This window comes from Lissotriton vulgaris, chromosome 1_2 (genome assembly GCF_964263255.1).
Source record: "Lissotriton vulgaris chromosome 1_2, aLisVul1.2, whole genome shotgun sequence".
Taxonomy (NCBI): Eukaryota; Metazoa; Chordata; class Amphibia; order Caudata; family Salamandridae; genus Lissotriton; species Lissotriton vulgaris.
The window spans coordinates 146186243-146205669 of NC_141686.1; the positions used below are offsets into that span (position 1 = coordinate 146186243).

The following is a 19427-nucleotide window of genomic DNA, read 5'->3' on the forward strand; positions in this document are numbered from 1 at the left end:
ACATAAAGCTCTTTTCTAGGTTTTAACTAGGCCTGGGTGGTGAATTCCACTTTGTTTGCAGAGCTTTCCGCACTCCGCAGAGCATGCGGAGTTCCGAAGAAGGATTTTTTTCTTCCTCGCCAATGTTAAGTTGGCGAGTGAGGAAAATCCATCGGTAAACGGCCACCCAGCGAGATTTGTCAGTGTGGGCACTCGTGGATGGTCATGACCGCTCGCATCGAGAAACCATCTGTTCATGTTGAGGAAGCTGCCTCTCGAGTAGAAAATCTACTTGAGCGGCAGAAAGAAGCAGTGTCCTCTTGCGCTGTGCATGGTGCTCTTCCTGCTGATTTCCAGCGCAGGTCAATCAACTGGTGCTAAAAATCAGCACGAATGGAGCGACCTAACGCACTCTGATGCTTGCAGGACTCCGTGTAGCGTGGCAGAGTTTTTTGGTCACTTCTCGGAGTCCCACACAGCGGAACTCTGCAAACTGCCCAAAGCCTATTTTTTACCTGTCTGTACAGATGATCCCAATTATAGTAGATCTGATGGATCTCATAAAATGTCCTAGGGCACAAAAGCATTTCAAGCACAAGTCCTTTACACCTATGATTTGTTCCAAGAAAAACGTATCCTTGTTACAAAGTCTAAGAACTACCAATTGATATACGACCGGAATATTTTGGGCAAAAATACCGAAGTACAAAATTATCGTACAAAATATTGAGTACAAGAATAATGTAAAGTTATGTACAGATAGGTAAGTATAGATTTGCTATACTTAACTCCATATCTACATATATATTGGGAGTATATGTACATCTATGTAGCTCAGAAATTGTGCCTTTTATCAAAATGGTACAACATTGAATTTCCAATTTAAAAAAAGCTTTCCACAGGAGCAAAGGGCAAATGATGCGGTTTCCTGGTATGTTATTTGATTGAACTCATGGCATGATGTCACTTCTGCTCTTCCTTTGTCTTTACCAAAATAACGCAGCTGGTTTCACAAAAAAGATGAGATCATTGAGGTGTTTAGACAACCAATGTTTATCTGTGCTCTCAGTCGGTATGGGCAGCCTTAAATACCGACACAGGCCACATCAGTGAGGGGTATCTTTGCATGTTTCTCCCTTTGTGGGTGTAGCTCTATTCTCTGTGGAATGTGTTCATGTGTGAGTGAAAGTGCTGGGTACTGCAACTGAGCTAAAAGCATCTCCTGCTCCTGGCAGGCTTCGGTTTCATTTGTACTTGACTGCGCCCTGCGCCTTCTTCATACCTCACCCCAGAGGTCACTTCAGGGCACCACACATTCTTTCTTGGCATTGGCTTATATCGGCCTGTTTTATTTAATCACGTAAAAAAATAGCAAAGCAATATAAGCTTAAATTAGCACATTATTCTAAACAGTGGTCGAAGTGCATCATAAACAAGTATGGGAACTCTGATGTGCACAAAGTAGGTAAGGCGAGTGGGCATAGGGGCAGGGTCAAAGGTGTGCCTTAAAAAAAGAAAATATTCTATAACTTTTTCTGTCTTACACCTTCAGGTAACTACCTATAAATTAAGGAACAGTTGGAAATGAGAAAAAAAATGTAAGTTAAATTAATCGTGGGAAATACACTAGTATGGGAGAGGTGTGGCGCAGCGGCCAGTGCGGCAGACTCTGGAGCGCAGGATTTATGGTACGATCCCCGTGGCAGCTCTGCACCATGTGACTCAGGGCAATAGCTCACGTAATCTCCCTGATGGCACAGCGCCTTGAGACCCTTAGGGGTGATTAGTTTGTGTTTAACAAATACCGGATTTATTTATTGTACATTATAAAAACATCTGTTAGTTAATGAACTGCAGAGGTCTGTGTCTGTAACCAGAGGGATAAAGAATTGAATAATTGTTGGTGGAGTGGAGAATCGCGGCTTGTGTACATTTAGAGCTATGAGGTCCTAGCATGTGGCAGAAAGTACTGTGAATATGTAAGTCATTATTTTAAACTTGCATTGCACACAGTATAAGATAGGCTACAAAAGGTGAAAAAAGGTTTAAGATTAAAAAAAAAGTCGTTCAAAATATAGATTTTAGTAATACCCAGATTGCACATAATGCAATTATTTTTTGTAACTGTCCTGTAAAAGCACACACTTCACAGCTCGGCTGGTAACTCCATTGCAATTCCACTTAAAAAGAATAAATCTGTGTCACCAGGAAGTTTCATGTAAATCCATCAATTAAAGCCTATACTGGCTTCCAAGCACCGTTTACATTTGCAGATTAACTAGTTCTGAATATTTACATTTCTTTCAGCCAAGCAGGAATCCTGGCAGGAAGGCTTTTTAAGCTGGCAGCCATATCTCTCGGTTTCAAAGCACAGGAAACTTCCTGCCTTACGCTACAGTGGAAACATGTTAACCCTTGGAATTATCCGTCAGGGACTGTTGTCCTTTCACAAAGGGGGAACTGTTTTTCTTTCTTCGACCACTGATCCTAAACCATTCACAACTTTACCAGTTAAAATCAACTATGATGATGCTGTCACGGCACCTTGGCTTATACAAAGTCACAAATCCTTAATGAGAGGCAACCCATGCGCATCTTACAAAATTCAAAAGCTCAAACAGCCTTATTCATGAAGCCGAAATCGGCTCGCAAAGGGCCAGATTCTGAGAATCTGGCCCTTTGCGAGTGCGATTTTTGCATTTGGGATTCATCATCCCAAATGCAAAAATCGCTAATTGCGATCTCGCAATTTTGCGAGGAATTACATTGAAGGACTCTCTATTTGAGATTCCTTAAATGCAATTCATCATCCAATTTTTTTTTGCGAATTCGCAATTTCTGGCCGCAATTTACCGCGAGGTCAGACCTCGTGGTAAATTGCGAAAAATCAGAAAAATGCATTTAAATGCATTTTTCTGAGTTGCATGTTACACACACACATGTCCTTTGGACATGTGTGTGTGCTGCACCTGTGTAAAATTTCATTTGAGGGGTGCTACAGGGTGTCCTTTGGACACCCCTGGCACCCTTCAAATCGCTATCATATTTGCGATTAGCAAATTGCTAATCGCAAATAAGGAATACTCCCCATTCATTCCTATGGGCCTTTTGGCCCATAGGAATGAATGGCGAGTTATTCCTTATTTGCGATTAGCAATTTGCTAATCGCAAATAAGGAATATGTAGGAATCGCATTTCTTTATGCAATTTCTACATGAATGCCGTTTTGCGAGTCCTTAATAGCGATTCGCTATGAATCGCTATTAGGGGCTCGCAAAACGGGAGAATGATGAATCAGGCTGAAAGTCTTTAGCCTATTGCAGCACCTCCATCCTTAGATCAGATACTGAAATGGAGTCTAAATGGAGGCATGACATGCAAGTTGAATTGGACCTAACCTATTTCAAAGTTTTTATTTAAATTAAAGTTTACCTTCCCTACATTACAACCCTTATTCAGCGCAATGCATAGATTACTCACTGACAATGTTGTTACTCTGAGTACAGACTTCTCTGTTCCAGTCGATACAAAATGAAGCACGAATGTCTCATTTCGTAATGATAGGGCAAGACATTTTCTGCACCGAGTACCAGTTGACCTTGCTACACCACTATTGATCCTTTAACTATGGGAGTACCACACCGTCTGAATTCGCTGATCTCTCACACTTCAATAGGTTCTGATTCATAACAATGCCCAGCATAAGTCCACGTGGGTCAGATCTATACCACATTTGCAGAATGACTACCAGCTACATAACTGAGTTATATTTAGATTAATTATATGGCAATTTCTTATGTAGGAATGGTAAAATAAATGGCATGAATCTGTCCTGCCTATACCTACACTGGATATCCCTGTTTTAAATTAAACCTCACACATTTCACATATCCTGGCTATCTAGGATTATTTAGAATTCTACTTATTGCCCACATTTCTGCCAAAATATTAAAGGTGGTGTAGTGACCTAGAGAAGGGCACTAGGACCCTGGGATTGACAGTTGGGGCAGCAGGGAACCAGACACCACATCCGGTCAAGGGTGTGGGGATGGGCAGTCTGGGGAGAGAGGAAGAAGAGGATGCATACATGACCAGCTGTATACAGTGTCCATAATAAAGAAAGCGCAAACACCATACCTGTGTCCCCCTGTACTCTGTGAGATCCATAGACGTGACAACTGGCGACGAGGCGGGATCCTCATCTGGCGATCACTGCTGAGTGATGAGACCGACGTGTGCAGGAGAGGCTGAACGACGGAGCCAGGAGCCCACCCTGGTCCGCTGAGCTGCCCAAAAGAAAGAAGTGGACCACTAGTGGGGTGGCGCAGAAGGAAAGAAACGGAGCCAGGAGCCCACCCTGATCCAAGACACAGAGACACGGGAAGACATCCGACCGCCAGAGAAAGCGGTAAGAAACTGAGGCCAAAGAGAGCAGCAGCAAAGTAAAGTGCCGAAAAATAGAAAAAAACAAAGAGAGCGCCAGACAAGGACAAGCGCAAATAAGTGCCTGCAAGAGATCGTGCCAACAGCCCAAATGGCAGAGAGACGTGCAAAGTTCAAAGGAACTATCAAGTGAGTAGAGCGGCCATCTTAGAAACAGGCAGATTGGACCAATCAGGAGACAGGAACAAGTGGTGGCCATTTTAGGAGGTTAGGCAAAGCTCGAGGGACAGAAACCTCACAAGACTACGGCGGCCATCTTTAAGTCAGGCAACTAAGGTAATAGGAGCTGAGAACAGCACGGCGGCCATTTTGAAGTCAGGCAGCCATTTAAATAGATAGGAAACAAGGAAATAAAGTTAAAAAGACATAAAAAGAAGAAAGAAATAGTGGAAATAAAAGGAAAAACAGTGGAATAGATATGAAACAAGAAAATAAAGTGGAAAAGACAAAAAAGAAGAAAGAAACAGTGGAAATAAAGGGAAAAACAGTGGAAACAAAGGGACAAACAAATAATTGAAAGAAAATAAAAAGAAAATAAGCGACAACTATGAAAAGCAGAGCACACAAGCAGTATTCCGCAGGCCCCTACTATTTAGCCTATCAGAGCCGCAAGCAGGCATCAGGTGGGAAAGAAGGATCAGAAAATTTGAGCGCTACATGAGCGCCACGGATGTCCAGGAGAGCAAACAAGTGCACCTGCTTTTGAATCTTGCAGGGGATGAAATAGAAGATCTGCTTTTAATGTTCCCTTCGGATCAATCAGCGGATTACAAAGGAGTGATACAGTGTCTCACGAAAAATTTGACCCTCAGCGAAACGTTGATTTTGAGAGGTACACATTCAATACTGCCTGCCAACAAGGAGAAGAGAGTCGAAATGACTTTGCAACGAGACTGAGAAAACTGGTTGCATACTGCGAGTTTGACCAATTTGACAATGAGCAAGCAATAAGATTGCGTATTATCAAAGGGTTTCAATCAGTGGAGTTCCGAGCACGCATTCTAAAGGAACCAACAACGCTGGAAAAGATACTAACGATGGCTCGCATGGAAGCACGGGCCACAGTGCATGCCAAGCAGATGGAGATGGGAAAAGAGAAGAGAGTGGCAGTAGCACATCACGTCACTGGGAATTTAAAAAAAAACAATTCCAGGTGCAGGCCACCAAAGAGCGAACAAACATGCCTACCAATGTGGCCTCGAATTCCTACACGTCGGTGTCTGCCCAGCAATGGGCCAGAAGTGCAGAAAGTGCAACAGGGATAATCACTTCTCAAGCACATGCATGACCAGACCATTCAGAAGTGAGAGAGGCAGAACAATGAGACCACGGATGACCAGCAACAGGTATGCACGATACATGGAAAAGGCCAATCGTAGCTCCTCTGATGAAGCAGAAGAGACAGAAGCACCTGTGACGGAGGCTAGACTATATCTGATGTCAGACGTGCCCAAAGAAGATAAAAGAACAGAGCACAGTCATCTCGTGAAGAAGCAGCAAATAAAGAAAACTGCCACCGTGGACATTGACGTGGGGAACCACCAAGCTAGGTTTGTGCTTGACAGTGGAGCAACATGCAACATCATGTGCATGCCAGAATACAAGAAAATGAAAGTGAAACCAAAGCTATCACAGTCGACCATGGATATATTCACGTGGGGCACTAAAAACCCAGTAGAAAACATAGGAAAATTCACTGAAACGTTTACATATAAAGGCAAGTCCTACCAAGAAGAAATACGTGTGCTCAAAGGCGACATCCCAGCACTGTGCCTGCTAAGCAATGTGATGGCGCAGGTGATGGGGCTACTAGCAATTACGTACCACATGTCAGAAATGGAGAACATCCTACAAGAATACCCAGCCATACTAAAGAGTCTAGGTAAACTGAAGGGTAAACAGATAACATTTCACATCAATGAAGCAATTAAGCCGGTGGCCCAACATCATAGACGAGTACAGATCCACTTACAACCGCAAGTGGAAGAAGAAATAACCAGCTTACTGGTGCAAGACATAATGGAACCAGCTGAAGGGCCAACGCCCTGGATGTCTCCAATTGTAGCAGTTCCGAAGAAGAACACCTCAAAGATCTGCATATGTGTAGATATGAGGATCCCAAACACAGCAATCGCAAGGGAATGTCACCCTGGGCCACACTTAAACGACATGATCAGCTGTTTCACTAGGGCCTGCCGATTCTGGAAGCTGGGCTTGTGCAAAGGGTACCATCAATTAGAACTAGATCTCCAGTCCTGGTACATCACGACATTCTCCACACAACTAGGTCTGTTTAGATACAAGAGACTGAGCTTCGGAATTTCATTGGCAGCGGAGATATTCCAGGAGACAATAAGGCAGGGGTTTAGGCCAGTACAGAACAGCCTAAACTATAGTGATGACATCCTGGTATTTGGAAAAACAGACAAAGAACATGACACAGCTTTGTGCCAAGTGTGCAATTGCGTATTATCGAAGGGTTTCAATCAGTGGAGTTCCGAGCACGCATTCTAAAGGAACCAACAACGCTGGAAAAGATACTAACGATGGCTCGCATGGAAGCACGGGCCACAGTGCATGCCAAGCAGATGGAGATGGGAAAAGAGAAGAGAGTGGCAGTAGCACATCACGTCACTGGGAATTTTTAAAAAAACAATTCCAGGCGCAGGCCACCAAAGAGCGAACAGACATGCCTACCAATGTGGCCTCGAATTCCTACACGTCGGTGCCTGCCCAGCAATGGGCCAGAAGTGCAGAAAGTGCAACAGGGATAATCACTTCTCAAGCACATGCATGACCAGACCATTCAGAAGTGAGAGAGGCAGAACAATGAGACCACGGATGACCAGCAACAGGTATGCACGATACATGGAAAAGGCCAATCGTAGCTCCTCTGATGAAGCAGAAGAGACAGAAGCACCTGTGAGGGAGGATAGACTATATCTGATGTCAGACGTGCCCAAAGAAGATAAAAGAACAGAGCACAGTCATCTCGTGGAGAAGCAGCAAATAAAGAAAACTGCCACCGTGGACATTGACGTGGGGAACCACCAAGCTAGGTTTGTGCTCGACAGTGGAGCAACATGCAACATCATGTGCATGCCAGAATACAAGAAAATGAAAGTGAAACCAAAGCTATCACAGTCGACCATGGATATATTCACGTGGGGCACTAAAAACCCAGTAGAAAACATAGGAAAATTCACTGAAACGTTTACATACAAAGGCAAGTCCTACCAAGAAGAAATACATGTGCTCAAAGGCGACATCCCAGCACTGTGCCTGCTAAGCAATGTGATGGCGCAGGAGATGGGGCTACTAGCAATTACGTACCACATGTCAGAAATGGAGAACATCCTACAAGAATACCCAGCCATACTAAAGAGTCTAGGTAAACTGAAGGGTAAACAGATAACATTTCACATCAATGAAGCAATTAAGCCGGTGGCCCAACATCATAGACGAGTACAGATCCACTTACAACCGCAAGTGGAAGAAGAAATAACCAGCTTACTGGCGCAAGACATAATGGAACCAGCTGAAGGGCCAACGCCCTGGATGTCTCCAATTGTAGCAGTTCCGAAGAAGAACACCTCAAAGATCTGCATATGTGTAGATATGAGGATCCCAAACACAGCAATCGCAAGGGAATGTCACCCTGGGCCACACCTAAATGACATGATCAGCTGTTTCACTAGGGCCTGCCGATTCTGGAAGCTGGGCTTGTGCAAAGGGTACCATCAATTAGAACTAGATCTCCAGTCCTGGTACATCACGACATTCTCCACATAACTAGGTCTGTTTAGATACAAGAGACTGAGCTTCGGAATTTCATTGGCAGCGGAGATATTCCAGGAGACGATAAGGCAGGGGATTAGGCCAGTACAGAACAGCCTAAACTATAGTGATGACATCCTGGTATTTGGAAAAACAGACAAAGAACATGACACAGCTTTGTGCCAAGTGTGCACACAACTGGAGCAAGCGGGCCTAACATCGAATGGAGACAAATGCGAGCTGGGGAGAGGGGAATTGGTCTTCTTTGGACACATATTCTCCAAGCAAGGGATGAGGCCAGACACCAGCAAAGTAGAAAAGCTGAAGAACGCAATTCCGCCGACGGACGTCGGAGAAGTGAGATCGTTTCTAGAACTTGCCAGCTACTGTGCTCGATATATATAAGACTTCGCCACGGTGAGCACACCGCTAAGAGAGCTGACTAAAAAGGGACAGAAGTTCATTTGGTCTCAGGAATGCAACAAGGCCTTCGAGGAAATCAGGCAAGCAGTAATGACTGTGAAACATCTTGCTTACTTTGACCCGTAACTCTGCACTGAACTGACTGTCGATGCCAGTCCGTTAGGACTAAGGGCAATACTAGCGCAGCATCTAACAGGGAGAGACTCACCCAGGAAAATGGTGGCGTATGCAAGCAAAAGTTTAACAGACATTGAGAAGGCATACTCGCAACCAGAAAAAGAAAGCCTAGCAGTGGTGTGGGCGTGTGAACACTATCACATGTTCATCTATGGGAAGTCGTTCACCATTATAACAGACCACCAGGCACAGGTAACGGTCTATGGCAGCCCGTCAGCCAAAATGCCACCCAGGATTGAGCGCTGGGGCATAAGGCTGATAGACTATGACTTCATGATTGTGCACAAGCCAGGGAAAGAACACAACCTGGCAGACTACATGTTGAGGCACCCGCTGCCACGGGCTCAAGGGACGACATAGATGGCAGAAGAGTACCTTATTTTCATACTAAAGCAAAACACCCTGGCTTCGATAACACTAGCGGAGCTAGCAAGGGAGACTAAGGAAGATGCAACGCTGCAAATGGTCATCGAGACAATGAGACGGCAGAGATGAAGACACGTCAACAATAACTGCACATGGAAAGAAGGAGTGTGCAAGGAAGAATTGCTGGCTCTAAAGAAGATAAATGAAGAACTGTCGGAGACAGACACAGGAATAATGATGCGTGGGACAAGGATAGTGATGCCAAGTTCACTCATGCTTATACATGCGGCAACTGGTAAATTTGGCTCATGAGTCACACCAATGGATAGTAGCAATGAAGAAACTGCTAAGAGAGAAGGTATGGCTCCCTGGCCTAAACCGCATGGTGGAAAACACCTTTGCGACATTCCACCTCTGTCAAGTGACAGGATCACCAGCCAAGCAGGAACCACTGCAAATGTCTGAACTTCCAAGAGCAGTTTGGACAACATTAGCAGCTGATTTCTTCAGGCCACTGGACACAGGCAATTATCTGTTGGTGGTCATTGATGAGTATTCACGATTTCATATAGTGCATCTTCAACATCAGCAGCAGCAACCTTACCAATACTGGATGACATATTTGCAGCATGGGGCTCACCAGAAACATTAAAAACAGACAATGGGCCTCCATTCTCAGGAGAAGAATTCCGCATGTTCATGGCCTACCTAGGGCTAAATCACAGGAAGATAACTCCCCTGTGGCCTCAAGCAAATGGAATGGTGGAGAGGTTCATGGGGAACATTAAAAAGGTTGTTCAAAGAGCAAAGGTGGCGCAGATATCACTTGGTCAAGCCCTGTGTCAGATGCTACAGGACTACAGAAACACGCCCCATGGCTCCACAGGTAGATGCCCGGCGGAGCTAGTACTGGGAAGAACAAGTAGGACGATACTACTGCAAGTAGAAGCGGTCAGGGCACCAGAAGACAGCAGCATTGCAGCAAAAGACAGAGAGGCGAAAGAAAAGATTATTAAGTACGCAGACGCCAGGAGACACACCATCTAGTCACACCTACAGGAAGGGGACACAGTGGTAGTGCGTCAACGGCAACAAATCAAATCAGACAGCATTTTCTCCAAAGACCCGTTAACAGTAACAAAAGTGAAGGGCCCATTGATCACGGCAGAGTCAGAACACCAGAGGATAATAAGGAACAGCTCACACTTCAAAGGACTGAAGGAGATGATGGAAGAAGACCAAGATGAGGAAACAGAGGAACGAGAAGGGTCAGAACATAATAGACAGGACACACGCAATAGTGAGGGACCAGCAGAAGAACAACAGATGGAGGCTGGACCAAGAAGAGCATGCAGACGGCCTGAAAGACTAATAGAGGAAATGTAATGGTTGAAAGCATACCGGCATGTGCTGAGGCAGACTTGCATTTACACATGCAGTTCTTTGTGACAAAGGGGGGAGATGTAGTGACCTGGGGAAGGGCACTAGGACTCTGGGATAGACAGTAGGGGCAGCAGGGAACCGGACACCACATCCGGTCAAGGGTGTGGGGAGGGGCAGTCTGGGGAGAGAGGAAGAAGAGGTTGCATGTGTGACCAGCTGTATGCAGAGTCCATAATAAAGAAAGCACAAACCCCATACCGGTGTCCCCCTGTACTCTGTGAGATCCATAGACGTGACAGGTGGTTGGCTTCCACCTCATATCCCGGGCATAGTACATATATTTTGCCTCTTGGTCACTGGCAGCAGTGCGTGCGGTACTCACAAGCGGAATCTCACACATTGCCATACCTTCTACTGGTCTTAGAGATTCCCCATCTAACAGACAAGTGTTACAAACCCATCTTCCACCACGTGCCTGCCATAGTACATGAGCAGTGCCATGAGTTCAAGTGGAGACAAGTAACTCTGAGGTTATGTCTATCTCTTCCTTACCCTCATCCCCACCCCATTCCCTCTTGCCTTCTTTTTTTAGGTTGGTTGTAGTTTTACATGCTTCCTTAGAAGAGGATGCATATAGATCAGCTAAATTTCTGTTCTTTAACAATCTGTCAGAAAGAAGTGAACTGTCCAAGGTATCACTGGAGGGTGTGCTATAACCTGGATTATTTGAACGTGGACTGCTCTGAAAAAACTGACCGTCCTGTTCTCAACAGACATGGTCGCTCCAGACGCTGTTCCCCGCTCCGCCTGCCTGCTGAAGTGCCTCTGCATCCCCACCTCGCTCTTCCGCAAGTACCCACAGAAGTGTAAACTGAACTGCCTGAAAGGCAGGAACCTCGTTGTGCATTAGTCTGCCATAGCGCTCCGCCTGCCTAACTACGCTGCTATTAATCACTTGGCATTTTGAATATTGTTGCGCTGTTGTTATTGTTGTCTGCCTGATCTCTCTCACCGGTGCCTTTATCATCAAGATCACGCTATTCGATTTCTGTGCCCCAATCCGGTTAGATCTTGGCTGAGGCCATTTTGTTATTGCTGTTGTTGTTGTTTGCTTCCTGTGCCTTCCCCGACCAGTTCCCCGCCCAGCTCCTGCCTCCCAGCTGACCACCCCTCCCACTGACACCATTTGCCCCGCTCGACCGCTACAGCGCTGTGACCGTCCTGTTCTCAACAGACACGGTCGCTCCAGACGCTGCTCCCCGCTCCGCCTGCCTGCTGAAGTGCCTCTGCATCCCCACCTCGCTCTTCCGCAAGTACCCACAGAAGTGTGAACTGAACTGCCTGAAAGGCAGGAACCTCGTTGTGCATTAGTCTGCCATAGCGCTCCGCCTGCCTAACTACGCTGCTATTAATCACTTGGCATTGTGAATATTGTTGCGCTGTTGTTATTGTTGTCTGCCTGATCTCACCGGTGCCTTTATCATCAAGATCGCGCTATTCGATTTCTGTGCCCCAATCCGGTTAGATCTTGGCTGAGGCCATTTTGTTATTGCTGTTGTTGTTGTTTGCTTCCTGTGCCTTCCCCGACCAGTTCCCCGCCCAGCTCCCGCCTCCCAGCTGACCACCCCTCGCCCCTCCCCCTTCTCCATCCGGCGCCGGGACACCTCCTTGTGAGGTAGCTGTTCGCGCTCAATAAATCGCATTATTATTATTATCCACATATGACAGTTGTCTGTTCGCGCAGCGTTCACGCGCAGCGGACGTGCCCCATGCGCGCCAAAGGTGCGCCAAAGGTAAGCCCGTCTACGCCCGTCCGCACCTGGACCGCGCCCAGCGCCAGACCCCCTGGCCCCCGTCCCACCCACCCCACCCGCATTACATACGACGCCTCTACCCTCTTAGCACTTAACCCCGGCCGCATCCCCAACTGCGTCCAAGCCGCACCTGGCAACACCCATGGACCCTTCTCATGCAACTCCTGCAAGTATGACGCCACAAAGACCAACTCCTCATCCACTAACACCAAACAGAGAGCTAACACAAACCACCTAAAATGCATCCTGCTCAACACCCGCTCGATCCACAGACACGCCATCGACCTTTGGAATCTACTATACACCATCTCTCCGGACGTCGCCTTCCTAACAGAAACATGGATGAATGCCTCCTCAGCCCCAGACATCACCATTGCCATCCCGGAAGGCTACAAGATCATCCGTAAGGACCGCACCATCCAAACAGGAGGAGGCATCGCTATCGTCCATAAGAACTCCATCCGCATCTCAACCAGCTCAGACGTCAACCTCGCTAGCGCCGAACACCTTCACTTCCAGATCCACACCGACCCCAAGACCACACTCAGAGGCACCCTACTCTACAGGCCACCAGGACCCCGTGCACAATTCAGTGAAGACATCACTGACTTTATCACCCCACACGCCCTCCCCTCCGAGGACTACATTCTATTGGGAGACCTCAATTTTCACCTGGAAAAGAGCAACGACAGCAACACCACCACCCTCCTGGACAATCTCACCAACCTCGGACTCAAACAACTTGTTAATACCCCCACTCACTGCGCAGGTCACACACTCGACCCTATCTTCACCTCCAGCAAACATATCTCCTTCAGTCACACCACAGTTCTCCATTGGACGGACCACAGCTGCGTTCACTTTGTCTACAAAAAGACAACTACCCACAACCATCCTCAACCTACTCTGCGAAGAAACTGGAACAAAATCACCATCGACCAGATCTCCTCATCGCTTCTCCAAAAGCCCCCTGCCCACTCTTCGAACCCCAACCAAGCAGCCATTAACCTCACTCAATGGCTAACCAACAGCGCCGACAACCTAGCACCTCTGAAAAAACGCCAAATCAAACTAGGCAGCAAAAACGCCCCCTAGTTCAACGATGATCTCAAGAAATCCAAGAAATTCTGTCGCTCCCTCGAGAAGGCCTGGAAAAAAGACCCTAACACCAGCACCAGAGACGCCTTCAAAAAGGCCACCCGCATACACCACCAACTGATCCGGACTGCCAAGAAAGCCGCATTCAAAGACAGACTAGACAACAACGCCCACAACAGCAAGGAATTATTCAACATCGTCAAAGAGTTTACCAACCCTACCGCCAATTCCAACGACATCACTCCCTCGCAAACCCTTTGCGACTCCCTAGCTTCGTTCTTCCACGACAAAATCGCAGACATCCACAACAGCTTTGACAACCAACCCGAAGACCAACCCACCCAACCTTCTGCCGTACCTTCACCCCCCTTGAACATCCTTAATGACTGGAACCCAATCTCCACTGAGGACACCATCCGCCTGATGAACTCCATCCACTCAGGATCCCCCACAGACCCATGCCCTCACCACATCTTCAACAAAGCAGACTCCATCATAGCACCACACCTCCGAGACGTCATCAACTGCTCCCTCAACTCCGCCACCTTCCCGGAAAGCTGGAAACATGCCGAACTCAGCGCCCTTCTGAAAAAACCCACAGCTGACCCCACCGAACTCAAAAACTACCGCCCCATCTCGCTCCTTCCATTCCCGGCCAAAGTCATCGAGAAAGCTGTCAACAACCAGCTTGCCGCCTTCCTCGAAACCAACAAATCCCTCGACTCCTCACAGTCCGGCTTCCGAGCCAAACACAGCACTGAGACCGCACTCATCGCAGCAACAGACGACATTCGAACTCTACTGGACAATGGAGACACAGTCGCCCTCATCCTCCTCGACCTCTCCGCAGCCTTCGACACAGTCTGCCATAGCACCCTGTTACAACGCCTCAGAAACATCGGAATCCAAGGAAAAGCACAGGAATGGATCACCTCGTTCCTTGCCGGTAGAACTCAGAGAGTCCGCCTCCCACCATTCAAATCAGAAGCCACTGAAGTCATTTGCGGCGTACCACAAGGATCTTCACTCAGCCCCACCCTCTTGAACGTATACATGAGCCCCCTCGCGGCCATCGCACGCCAACACAACCTCAACATCATCTCCTACGCTGACGACACTCAACTGATCCTCTCACTCACCAAAGACCCTAACACCGCCAAAACCAACCTACATGAAGGAATGAAAGAAGTAGCCGAGTGGATGAAGCACAGCCGTCTGAAACTGAATTCAGACAAAACAGAAGTCCTTATCTTAGGTACCTCCCCCTCCGCCTGGGACGACTCTTGGTGGCCTGAGGCCCTTGGAAAAGCACCCATCCCGACGGACCACGCACAGAACTTGGGCGTCATTCTGGACTCCTCACTCTCGATGACAAGACAAGTCAACGCCGTATCATCATCTTGCTTCAATATTCTTCGCATGCTCAAAAAAACATTTCGCTGGATCCCCACCGAAACTAGGAAAACGGTCACCCACGCACTGGTTACAAGCCGCCTGGACTACGGAAACACCCTATACGCCGGTACCACCGCAAAACTTCAGAAAAAACTCCAACGCATCCAGAACGCATCAGCCAGACTCATACTAGACATCCCGCGTAAAGACCACATTTCCGGTCACCTGAAAAACCTCCACTGGCTCCCCGTCAATAAGAGGATAACATTCCGCCTCCTAACCCACGCACACAAAGCACTCTACGAACTTGGACCCGAATGCCTCAACACACGACTCTCCTTCTACACCCCCTCCCGCCAGCTACGTTCTTCCAACCAAGCCCTTACTGTTGTACCTCGCATCAACAAAACCATCATGGGAGGAAGATCCTTCTCCTACCTGGCGGCTAAAACCTGGAACTCACTTCCCATTCACCTTCGCCTCACTCAGAACCACCTAGCATTCAGAAAGCAACTTAAAACCTGGATTTTTGACATGTAATTCCCCACCCTTCTTCAAGCGCCTTGAGACCCTCTGGGTATGTAGCGCGCTATATAAATCAATTGAATTGAATTGAATTAAATTGAATTGGAAGAACCCCCCCCCCCCCCCCCCCCCCCCCCCCACCCCAACACATAATTGTTATAAACTTCCACACTGGACTATGTAATCTGATCCAGAAACCCTGTACAAAGTAGGAGTCTTTAGAATTAGACTAAAACTCAGTATGGGGTAAAAAAAAAAGTAATCATTTAAACTCAGTGGAGTGAAAGTCCTTCCCTCATTCGCCTAATGAAGACTTGCCTGCTCTTATATTTGCAGCATCTTACACAGCAGTCTGGCTCATCATGCATCACGAGTATCAAACAGTTGAGGGTCTCACTCCAGCAAAGTCAAAAGTTCAGCCACATCAGTGGTTTTTGCGGGACCTGGTCAAGACTGTCTTGCGGGGCTCCACAAAGCAAAGGCACATGCTTGTAAAATAAAACCAAACTCCAGTGAAAGAGAAAGCACAGCAGCGCCACCCTCTGTCGCCATCTACTGGTGTGGCTATAATAGCTGCCTTCACTTTACCTGCAAGGAAAGAAATCTTAAATACTGTGTAACTGTTAACCATCCACTTAGCTTTCTAATTTATTTAGGGAGCTAGATGTCCTGCAAACAAATTCAACACTGTAGATTACAGGAAACATTTCACAGTTAAATCGTCTTTAAAATTAAATACAACCTTTGAAACCACTGACAAACATTGCCCATTTGACCATGACGAGGCTTGAGTTGCAGACAGTTTATAAATGTATTTTGCATTATGAGCGAGGGGACCTGAAAACGCATGGGGTCTGGTAAATAATGCCCCTCCACCAAAGACTGTCTCAGCCCCCCCCCCCCCCCCCTTTTAACGGTTTCGCTCATTCCTACGTGCTTCCATGGAGTCTCACACATCGTCTCATCCCACACCTCAGGAAGTGGAGTCTCACTCACTCCCACGGCTGTGGCCTCATACATCATCCCCTCCCTCGTCGTGTTGTTACCTCAGGCACTCACCCAGTCCTTTAGGGTTTTGAGACTGCCGCTCCTCTCCCATAAGGCAGGCAGCCACTCTCCTTCCACAGGATACAGTCAGGAAGAGTGCCTGTCCTGCAGGTGTGCGCGCGGGCGGCCCTCGCGCCCGCCGCCTCCCCCTCCCACCCTGCCCCGCCGCCTCCCCCTCCCACCCTGCCCCCAAGGGCCGCGAGCCGTGACTTTGACACGGATGGCCGTGTTTGTAAGTGACTGGCGGAGCTGGTTTCCATGGCCCCGCTACTTCACACACACAAGCAGAGATGAGTATGTAGATTACAGCCCAGGGTGACATGCTGTAGGGACTCGCTGATGACAAACCTGCGGGCCTTGTAAACTCCGCCTTCTCCCAGCTCGTTCCTGTCATTTTAACCCACTGAACTATCTATTTCAGTCAGATTGGAACCACTGACCTGCACGTTATGCGGGGACGTAGCTTCAGGAAGGGTGTTGGGGAGCTACACACCCTTAAAAAACATGCTGATGTAAATAGTTGGGTACAAGTGCTTTCAGTCGGTTTTGATGAAGTGTTTGTCGAATTTCACCTGGAATTTTCACATGCTCACTTTGACACAAACACACGGGTATTGAAGGACTTAAAAACAGAAAGTTGATTAGTTTGAAAAATGATGTGTTTTAAGTGACTCCAACAATTTGCCCTCATCTATTTAAAAAAAGTTTTATATAGCGCTAGCTTGACCCTGGGTATCGGAGCGCTTTACATACACACAGTAAAGACAGAAGAAAATTGCATTACATCGTAAGAAGGTGGTAAGGATGCAAAACAGAGATAAAAAATACAACATGAAACATAGGTAAACAGGAGAGGGAGAGAAAACAAAGAAGGTGGCTAACACAGTCCGGTCACCAACTATCCTTCAATGTCAAGAGAGAGAGAGAGAGGTGTCAACTCGGATATTGAAGTCTAAGTTCTCTTTCCGCTGCCCATTAAGCTCCCCCCCTCCCTCCATGTCCTGCTTCTCACTGTGTTTAACAAGATAACCCTGCATGATTTTTGGTAAATTTGCACCCCCCCACACACACACACACAGAGGCGCAACTAGAGCCAAATTTCGGGGAGGGCTAAGAATAAATTTGGGGGGGGGGCTATCGGGTCCTTCTCTTTAATGGGAACTGAAGTATTTTTCAGCCAAAGCTCAGGTCTAAACAACGCCCTGTAAATAATAAATGTTTTTTAAATGACTAGAAAAAGTACATGCTGCGGTGTAAACCACATTTATATCTATGTCTGAAAATCAAGGCGGGTGTTTGAGGCATTATTTGAGGCTATAATGAAAAAAATAAGGACAGGAAGATTGCTTTCAGAAGATTTTCGCTCTTATGCCATAATTCTACTTCTAGCTGAGTATATATTAGTGATGGAATTCCATATCAGATACATTTAGGTGAACTGAGCGTATAAATGATTCATAAATGTAATCTCGGTTGGTACATTTAAGATTTTCAGAGTCAATCAAATGTTCTCAATTTTTTTTTAATAAAGAGTCGAGGCTTTGGCTCATGCTCTCAACAGAGACTGAGAAGACATTAATTGCAGCCATACATTGTGTCCTGATCACTGTTTAGTTTTCTATTTAACATATTTGCCTTTCTTTCAGGAAGCAGGCCTCTTTAGGTGAGAAGAGGGGTGGAGGAAATGAAAGGTTTCCCCGTTTCTATTTGAGATGCCATCTTCTCCCCCAAGGCCCCAATTGTATTGTTTGCTCAATTTCTTTTTTCCCCATTTAAGCAATGTGCCTAATATTAAATGAACTAAAGATTTAAAGATTTAATGTTTTGTCCGGTTTGTTGCTCTGTTGAAGACACATCTTGTGATGTACATGGTCTTAGTAATTGTAAAGCCAGCAATTGGTTCTTACCTGTCTGGCGCAGAGCGCGAACACTGACACCCCCCCTTCCCCACCTCACCCCCCCCCCCCCCCATACTCCACCCTCAGGCCCTCAGAGCTAACTATGTGTTGAAGTAGCAGTAAACTGTGAGCGCGCCACCTGCAGTGTTTTTTAATTTACAGGACAACTGGGCAAAGAAGGGCGAAGGAATGGAAGTTGAGGTGAAAAAGGAAAGGATTTGAGAAGGGCGAATGGCGCGGGAAATGCATCCCCTTCCCACTCAGCACCAGGCAGGCCAAGGAAAAGAAAAAAAAAGTTTCTAAACAGTAGAAATATATCAACTGTTTAGAGGAAAAAAAGCTTGGAAATGCCGTTCCACTAGTTCCCACCCAGTTCGAATTCTGACTAATTCATATTGAAACATAACTTCCCTATTACTGTAAAACAGTGGTCCATTTAGGCCTACCGAGAGCCTCTCCGCTTCTGTACATACAGGTTTGTTCTTCGAATTGATTGTGAAAACCCTGATATACCAGTCTTTAATCCCTTCTTGTCTTTTTGCACCTATCCCACACATTCCACTCACGTCTGTTCCCACACACCAATCCCCCCCTTTTCCTTATTCTGCCAGCATGTCTGCCACCAACACCTCCAAATCTTTGTTTAGTTCCCAAACATACTGGCTGTTCTCCGCTCCCCTGACCTATCGCCCCCCAACTTGTTGGTGACTCCTGGTGTCATGCTAGTCCTCCAAAGCCTAACGGCACACCATGTTCTGAAGCTGACCTGTCCCCTAAGTAATAAAGTCCAGCCCACAAGTACCTTCATTACTAATCACAGTCCAAGGGCGGGGGTGGGGGGTTATCCATTCCAGGCCTTGCCTAATTAGCAGCGAGCACAGAATGCCATCCATCCCGCCCTGCATTTGCAAAATGCAGCACGGTCTGTACACCAAGCCACTCTCTGGCCTTACCCAAGAGTGAAAACTGATTTGGGGAGTAGATGGTGAGTGGCACCCTCCCCTTTTCACCTTGCCCACCGATGAGGGATAATACCCCACACCCTCACATTACCAAGTTCAGGATTGGTGTACACTAAATCCCTTTGCTATGTCCCAGTAAT

At 46.9% G+C, this 19427-nt stretch overlaps 1 protein-coding gene across 1 annotated transcript in view; it reads right to left on the reverse strand.

Annotated features, from left to right (window-relative positions):
• The window catches only part of AGBL3 (AGBL carboxypeptidase 3), a 687703-nt gene extending 671141 nt beyond the window's left edge, over positions 1-16562 (reverse strand). The window contains exon 1 of the mRNA XM_086953007.1: positions 16440-16562. The gene's annotated coding sequence lies outside the window, so the exon portion shown is untranslated. The remainder of the gene's footprint in view (positions 1-16439) is intronic.
• Between the last annotated feature and the right edge of the window lie 2865 nt (positions 16563-19427).